The following is a 7,139-nucleotide window of genomic DNA, read 5'->3' as shown; positions in this document are numbered from 1 at the left end:
CTCAGAGTGCAAACATTAAATTAAGTCTTTTTGTTGTCTGGAGACTTAAAGACATGTGCTTCTGTAAAAACTTAGGTTTTCGAAATGGAGGTTTCCCATAACAGCAAAAAATAAGACTTATAGAAAGATATTAAATAGGGGCTGGGGATGTGGCTCAAGCAGTAGCGCGCTCGCCTGGCATGCGTGCGGCCCGGGTTCGATCCTCAGCACCACATACAAACAAAGACGTTGTGTCCGCTGAAAATAAATATTAAAAAATTCTAAAAAAAAAAAAGAAAGATATTAAATAAAAATAATTGCTGTAAGACTTGGTAAAAGGAAAAAAACAAACAAACAAAAACAAAAAACCCCAATAGGTAAAAGCAAACCTGATGTATACTGGTATGAATGTGGGAGATGTAAACATAAAAAGAGCAGGCAAATAATCATATAGGGCCTACAATGTTTGAAATGACTGAAGGAATAAATCACATAAGGTCTAGAGTGTTCTTAGTTCCTGGAATTTTGGTTTTGTATGATACTAAAAATATACAAGTATTGTGCTGGGTATTTTGGCACCTAATCTTTCTAAATTTCTTATGTAAGATTCTGGCATGGAAATAGATTTAAAGACATTAACTCAATACCGCATGATTTCAGGAAAGGTCAACTGGTACAAATGATAAGCACATTTTAAATTGTGAACAACAAGAATCTTTTGCTAAGTGTCAAAACAGGTTGATCATAACCCAAACATAGAGGTTGAAATTCTGTCAAGCTTGTGGCCTGGTAAAACAGCTTTCCAATACTCCTATGGAAGCTTCATCAGACTTATTCACCACGCCAACATGTTGGCTAATATGTACTACAAATTAGGTCCCGTCTTAAGTTCCACTTCCAAGGCAATAGCATCAGGCGCCCGAGTTTTATTGAATGCAACAGTTGTTTCTATGACCATTGGAGTCTATGAAGCGCAGCCGCATTTTAGGACGATACTTCTCCAAATACAAAAGTTGCTTGCTGTTAAAGGCTCCACGCCGCTTTTGTCTTATGAATTGTACTGCATCTTCATATTTCGTTCCGCCTTCAATCAATGCCAGGGCAGCAAGCACTGGAGCTCTCCCAAGGCCTGCAACACAATGAACAGCAATACAACAACCAGGTTCTTCACGAAACTTAATTTTTACAAGACTTAACCAGTCATCGACAATTGGTTGGACGGTGGTGCACCATCATCAAAAGGCCAATCAAGAACATGGATGCCTTCTTTCTCCACAAGAGTAGTGTCATAGGTTGCTTCACATACTCTTACTATTGTGGTAACACCATACTTCTTAAGTTCCTCTATAAATTTGTTTAAGGTTGCATTGGTTGGATTGTGTGCATTAAGAAATCTCATGTTCTTGTATGTGACTTCCACAGGAGCAGGGCGGTTCATTCGAGCCATGTTAATTTAGTTAAAAAACACTCAATAGGGTTATGAAATAATTTAAAAAATTGAATACAGAAATGATGCAAAGTAACTGAAGTCTACTTCAATATACTCCACTTGATATTCTCAGTGCTTTGAGTATGAAGTTGGGAGTAATGGGAAATGAAATGAACCTCCTAACAAGAAGCAGCAATTCTTCAATCCAGTAATACCGAGGCAATAGAAAGGAAGTGCACTGAGGTTTACCCCATCCAGGTCAGAACTCTTGTAAAATGCTCAGTGGATTTTTCAATTCAATACGTCTGTGTCCAGGTTAACCACTCTTATGGGGGCTTCTTGGTGGAGTAGTAATGAATTTCTACAGTTCACTTGTCTGCATAGAGGTCGTGCTGTGCCTGGCAGTAATCTCCACTGCCCTTCAGAAACTCCATAAATGTGTGACCAAGAACACAACAGAACTGAGGAATATGTTTACTCATTGAAGATTGTGGCCTAATCATACAGCCGGTCCCGAGGCGGCGGCCATACAAGCGGCGTTGGTGGTGGCAGCTGCAGGGCAAGGGGTGGCTGTGGTCGTAGCATCTCAGGATAAGAACTGGAAAGGGAAGGGGAAGTGGGAAAGGGTAGGGACAGAGGCCCAGCCAAGCTGCTGTCAGCTGGAGGTCCACCTCAGTCTGATTCCATCTTGAGGCCAGGGGATGGGCCTTGGGGACCACATCTGTGCAGCCCTTGTCTGCAGCTGGTCCCCGCGGGGGTGGGGTGGGGGTGTGATAATAAGCAGCTGGCTCCTGTGAGTCAATGGCTATTCCATGAACACTGGGGCGTGGGCACACCAGCTGGTGACAGGGACTCCTAGAGTGTCCTGCAGCCTCCAACTTTGCCTCCTACTGCCCCAGAATGACCCCACACACACTACACAGGTGCCTTTGCCTCTGTCACCCCTCCCCAGGGCCCCCTACCTTCTTCTCTGAAAGTCTCCCTGTTAACCCGTCCTGCCTTGGATGGCCACGGTGCTTACTGATCCCGGTTGTGTCCTCCTTATCCCCCTCCACCTGGTGGAGCATGCCTGGCTGCTGCGTGCCCTTGGAAGGCAAGGGCCACCCCTAGCTCTCCTTTTGGGTCTCTTAAGGTGGAACTGGACACCTATGAGGTGACTCAGAGTGGACACAACTGAACTCAGAGGACACTAAGCTTGGGAGGCTGCCACCCAGGCCTGCCCAAGGTCCTATGACACCCTTCGAATCCCTCCCTGTTGCCAACTCTGCGTTAGGTGCATATTCTCTAACTCTCTCACGGGTTCAGCCTGTTTTGGGTTTCTGGGTGTGGGTCTTGCTGGGGTGGCAACCTTTGCCCTCCTGGGTCAGGAGCTCTAACTTTGTGTGTACTCTCACTGAAGTAAGATCGTAGAAAACCGGTGATCTGAAACCCCCCAGGGAATGAGGACACACGTTGCAGAAGCCTCAGAGGTCAAGTGCATGGGATTTCCAGAGGAAGTGAAAGCTAGACCTCAGCTCTGACGGGCACACCCAGACCCACTGGCCAGGCCCCACCGGGCAGCCAGCTTTGCCATGTGGCCCAGAACAAGCCCGACTTCCCTGAGCCAAAGCTCTCGAGTCCCTGGGCCAGTGGCAGAATGGGCCACATGTCAGCACCGCGGTGTGTTTCAGGAAGGTTCCGGAGGCCTGGGACTGAGGCTCCTCCCTCACTCTCAAATGAGCAGTTGCTTTAGCAGCCAGCCCTAGGGACACCCAGAAGGGACAGCAGGACAGACAACAGGCAGAAAGACCTTCCCAGGACAAGCCAGAGGCCCATGTCACCACCCCGTTCTCTCTCTGCACTAAGACAGGACTGACCCACCAGCAATAATTTGGAGAACTGACGATGTGAAGGAAGAGAGGTCCCATTGTCTCTGTCCCTTTAAACACTGCCACCAACAAGGAAGGGACACGGTCTCTCCAAGCTGGGTCAGGTAGATGAACAGCCCCCAGCTACCGCCAAGGCAGTAGCTGGGCTGGGCCTTAAACCAATCTGGAGGAAAAACAAATACTGGAAAGAAAGATGCTATTCAGGGCCACAGCGGCTTCCCCTCCCTCCCACTCCCCTTCCAACTCCCTGAAATTCTTCCCGCCCACAGCACTGCACTCGCTTTTTCTGTCCCCTGACAGGGGTGTGGGGGTGGGGGATGGACAAACTGCTCCCAGCTGGCTGCAAACCGTGGTCATGGAGCAAGGGAGAGCCAGGCTCAGGGCAAGGACACCAGATGTCTCCTGGCAATCCTTGGTCACTGCCATTTGCTGCCACCCAGGGACCAAGGGTTTTTCTTTTGCCAGACCATACAGTTGCCCTCAGTGTCTTTTCTTTCAGGAAGGATGATGGGAGCTTGATGGGAAGGGCACTGACAAGACGTGGGGCTGCCGGCTTCTCAGGGAAAGGAGGCTCTGGGCCGGGGGCTGGGAGAGTCAGTTTGAGCTTCTGACTTGGGCAGTTCACTGAAAGAGGAAAAGCAGCTCTCGGCCTGTGGATGACCAGCCGTTCAGAAGACCTCTCCTCTGGCAATAAAGTAGAAGCTGCAGGCCGACCAGTGGCCAAAGTTCAGATAGGGTGTTTCTGACTCAAAAATCTATCACGAACCTGCAAAATTCTGCCTGAATCGATCTACTACAGTGAGGTGTATTTTTGTTTGTTTGTTTTGCTTTATTATGTTTGTTTCTCCAAGAAGTTGGGTCATGTTCATTTGACTCTTTCTCCCATGCCTTAAAAATTGATGATATAAGCCGAGTGTGGTGGTGCACACCTGTAATCCCAGAAACTCAAGAGGCTGAGGCAAGAGGATTCAAGTTCGAGGCCAGTCTCAGCAATTTAGCCAGACCCTCAGCAACATAGTGAGAACTTGACCCAAAATAAAAGCTACAAGGGACTGGGGATGAAGCTCAGTGGTAAAGCATCCCTGGGTTTACGCCCCAGAAACAACAACAACAAGTTAGTTATGTAGATCAATGAGATACAATTGAGAATCCAGAATTAAACTTGAATATGTTAAAATTGATTGATTTTTTTTTCAACAAAGGCGCCAAAACATTTAAGAAAGACTAAAGAGTCTCCCCAATTAATGGCCCTGGGACAACTGAACATTCAGGTACAAAAGAAAGAAGTTGGACTCAAATGGTTCCAAGACATCAATGTAAGAGCTAAAACTATTAAACTCTTAGAAAAAAAAAAAAACAACAGTGTATGATTTTGAATTTGGCTATGGATTTTTACACATGACACCAAAAGCACAATCAACCAACTAAAGGAAAAGAAAAAACAGGTAAAGTTAATCTCACTAAAATTTAAAACTTTTATGCATCAAAGACCACTACTGTCACATATACACACACACACACTGTGTCTCTGTGCCACCTTGGGACTGCTAGTAAGGAGGCCACCACAGCTGTGGTCCCCAGACCTTAGATCTCCAGAACCATGAGCCCAGGCAAATCTCTTTTCTTTATAAAGTTAAAAAAAAAAAAAAAAAAAAAAAACAAAGGAGATCACTGTCAGGAAATTGAAGAGGCAATCCATAGAAGAGGAAAATATTCATATATCTGAAAAGGGTCTGAGATTCAGGATATATATTTAAAAACAACTTTTACAACTCAACAATAAAAAGAAATTCAATTAAAAAAATTAGCAAAGGAATTGAATAGACAGTTACCCAAAGAAGATATACCAATGGCCAAAAAGCACATGATGATCAAAAATCAAAAGTATAAGGATACCATATCCCACCCACTAGAAGTAAAAATACAGCTGGGTGCAGTGGTGCAAGTCTGTAAATCCCAGCGACTTGGGAGGCTGAGGCAGGAGACTTGCAAATTTGAGGCCAGCCTCAGCAACTTAGCAAGATCCAAAGCAACTTAGTGAGACCCAGTCACAAAAAACACAAAGGATTGGAGATACAACTCAGTGGTAAAGTGCCCCTGGGTCTAATCCCCATTATCCAAAACAAGCAAACAAACAATAATAACAAGAAGAAAAAGACAATAAGTTTTGGTAAAGATGTGGGGAAATTAGAACCTTCATTTTTGGTTGGAACGTATAATGGCTCCGTCATTGTACAAAACTTTTCGGTAGTCCTCAAAATATTAACCGTAGAATTTCCATAAAACCCCGCAATTCTATTTCCAGTTTTATACCCAAGAGAATTTAAAACAATACTCAACACACTCTTGTATCCGAATGTTCCTAGCAGCATTATTGGTAACCATAGCCAGAGTTGAAACAACCCAAATCTCCATTAACTGGTGAACGGAGAAACAGAAAGTGATACAAGTGACATGTCCATGTCACTTATGGTATTTTATTCACCCAGGAAAACAGGGAAGTACCATCCACATGACTGGCCCTTCCCTGGTCTGTTTTAGGGTTTCCCAGGATGATGTCTTATCCCCCAGTGGATCCCATGGGAGATTTAGCCCCAACCTCCTTGATGATAACGTTACAAGATCAGAGACTTCCAACAGAACCGCTTGTTGGGGGACCTTCTTGGGCTAGTTTAGCATTTCAGTACTAACATCCCTCTGTCCCTCCTTCTTCTCCTTCTCCCCACCCCCATTTCTCTTCTCCTTCTCCTTCTTCTTCTTTTTTGGTGATACAGAGGATTGAACCTAGAGGGGATTTTCCACTGAGCGACATCCCCAATCCTTTTGATGTTTTATTTAGAGACAGGGTCTTGCTAAGTTGCTGAGTGTCTCGCTGAGTTGCTGAGGCTGGCCTCAAACTTGTGATCCTCTTGCCTCAGCCTCCTGAGTAGCTGGGATCAGAGGTGTGTGCCACCTGCCTGGTTTCCCTCTGGACTTGGAAAGTTCCCTTTCTCCTGCCACTCCTAGCTTAGTTCCTTCCCTTCAGGGCTTCTCTGGGCCTCAGTGTAAGGCCTCACCCTCCTTCCTTCTCTCACTGCAGATTAGCCCAGACACTGTCCACAGTGAGATCATTTTATGGCCCCCAGATGACCAATGGTAGGTAGACTCCAGAGATGGCCACCACGAAGACCTTCCTTCCCTCATATCAAGTTCAGTGATTGCTTCCCACCTTGCACGGGAGTGAACTTTCCATCTGAGGTGGAAGTTATCCTAGGTCTTCCAGGTAGGTGAAGTGGGTCATGTTAAAAGAACTGTGACAGTTCACAGGCTGCCATGCCGTGTGGAATCCCAAGCTAGGTAAATGGTAACAACAGATAAAGAGAGATTCCTGTTCCAGCTGTTGGGGCCCAGAAGCCAGGCATTCCCGTAAAGGAGCCTTCAATGACAGCAACCCCAGGAGACTCCAAGTGGGAACTCTCCGGCTGAGCCCATCTGACTCCTAGATCCTGAGATCGGTGTTTTAAGCCTCTACATTTTGGAGTCTTTGTTAACAGTTGCCTGTGGGTCCCAGTTTCTTGATCAACTCCCTGAGGGCGACTGCTCCGAGATCTCATCTGTGAATAGGATGCTCTGTGTCCCCAGGGAACCTACTGTCCTGGGTCCTCTGGCTTCTGGGCCTAGTTCTGGAAAACAAGAGCACTTCTGGCAGGTGAGGGACTCAGGACCAGCCACAAATGGCCTTGACCCACGTCCAGCAGTCTACAAGTGCCCGTTCTGTAGGCATCCAAATTAGCAGGAGAATCCTCAAGTGACTCAAAGTCATGGGGCTTCCTGAGGGTCAGGTCCAGTGGGTGGACATGGGGTGAGGGTGGAAGGCGAAGACT

The 7,139-nt window shown here is 46.3% G+C and overlaps 1 pseudogene; it reads right to left on the bottom strand.

The window, feature by feature from the left end:
- Positions 1-330: 330 nt before the first annotated feature.
- Positions 331-1,426, bottom strand: LOC124092807 (protein tyrosine phosphatase type IVA 1-like; annotated as a pseudogene).
- Positions 1,427-7,139: the final 5,713 nt, after the last annotated feature.

Source organism: Marmota monax, unplaced genomic scaffold, assembly GCF_021218885.2.
Source record: "Marmota monax isolate L192 unplaced genomic scaffold, Marmota_monax_Labrador192_F-V1.1 WCK01_AAM20220418_F8-fsc00038, whole genome shotgun sequence".
NCBI lineage: Eukaryota > Metazoa > Chordata > Mammalia > Rodentia > Sciuridae > Marmota > Marmota monax.
The sequence above is the reverse complement of the archived record's forward strand: the minus strand, read 5'-3'. Positions and strand labels throughout refer to the sequence as shown.